Source organism: Lepeophtheirus salmonis, chromosome 7, assembly GCF_016086655.4.
Source record: "Lepeophtheirus salmonis chromosome 7, UVic_Lsal_1.4, whole genome shotgun sequence".
Taxonomy (NCBI): domain Eukaryota; kingdom Metazoa; phylum Arthropoda; class Copepoda; order Siphonostomatoida; family Caligidae; genus Lepeophtheirus; species Lepeophtheirus salmonis.
In genome coordinates, this window is record NC_052137.2 from 13,748,187 (window position 1) to 13,749,643 (window position 1,457).

Sequence of the window (1,457 nt, forward strand, 5' to 3'; positions counted from 1 at the left end):
ATATAAATGTAAAATCTTGCTAAAACCTCTTAACAATGAATTTTAGAGCACCGGTTGGGAACTACTGCTTTAGAGTATGTAACTTATTGAAGGAATAAATTCATATGGAGCCGTATGAAACCAGTAATCACCATAGATATATATATATATATATATCTATGGTACTAATCACCCTCTCGAATAAGGACTGTGTAGTGGAACGTACGCCTTTTTGATTCTCAGTTTAAGTATGGTAGGTTAGTAGATAAACTCTATCTATGAGAACATAATTTATACATGTGACAAAATCACATGTATTCAGTAAAATTGATTCAGTCCTATCACAAATTTGTATCCATCAAGTTAATTTCGAATATAAACAGTAAAAAAATGGAGGATTTTTGTTTAAGGAATTGAATTCAAGTAATTTTTCATTAGTAACTAGATAGTTTAACTAGTGTTGTGTCGGTCCTTCGGACTGTCAGAACTACTTATTCAAAAAAGAAAGAAAGAAAAAAGCTGAGTGACGTTATCAAAGACCCAACTTTCTAAGGTTTTAGGACGGATATGTAAGACTGACACAACACTAAATTCCACTATTTTCCACATAATATATATATATTATTGGCATTTTGTAAGGGAGGCCCACACCCTAATTCAGTGATCAATACCACCTAAACAGACATCAAGACAAGAATAACATTTTGATGGACCGAGAGCAATATGTTTTTTTTAGAAAATAAAATTTCCTATCTGTGTCTTGACATCGAAACTAGGACTTTCAAGGATTTGAGACCAAGGGTTGGAGAGGTTGAGACCCAGATAATTAAATATTGCCTTTGATATTTATACCACATCTATAACCCCTCCCTGTGGATACCTTTGTTAAAATTAATTGATAGGACGTTAATTTGTTAACTGCTTAAATTCTAAGGTCATGTCTACATTTAGAGCGTATTTAATAAAGGTAAGTACATTAATATAATTTCTATCTAATTTCAGGGCCGGTCTGGATTATTGCGGGGTTCTGTGTGTAACGGACTGCACGGACTCCAATCCCAATTAGGCTAGGCATAAGGATAATAACGGAGGGTAGGCCTGATTTAGCAAGAAAAGGGCCTGAAACCAAGATAAATGTACGGGACTCTTTTCTTTCTTCACTTCTTTCGCATTTGAATTTAATTTTGAACCATATTTTTTTTAGAAAATAAAATTTTGGGTATTTTTTTTTTCAGTGGCCTTTTTTTTATTAAATAAATATCCTATTTTTTAAATTACTTTTTTTAACAAATGTATTTTCCCATCAAATGACACTGCAGTTGCATAACTAATTTTTGCTTAAAAAAATATGTTAATGTGGGAGTGAGACGCATGGTATTATTGCATAGTAGACAATTGTTACTATTAACTCCCTGTTACAGGATTTTTTTGTAGGGGGTAGGGAAGAAAAGTGTATTTCTGCAATTTTCACTAACGCG

The 1,457-nt window shown here is 32.6% G+C and overlaps 1 long non-coding RNA gene across 1 annotated transcript; it reads left to right on the forward strand.

The window, feature by feature from the left end:
• The first annotated feature begins 237 nt into the window (after positions 1–237).
• On the forward strand, positions 238–1,256 carry LOC139905952 (uncharacterized). The gene is made up of 2 exons (XR_011781116.1): positions 238–402; positions 982–1,256. It is a non-coding gene; the product is annotated as an uncharacterized lncRNA (long non-coding RNA).
• The last annotated feature ends 201 nt before the right edge of the window (positions 1,257–1,457 follow it).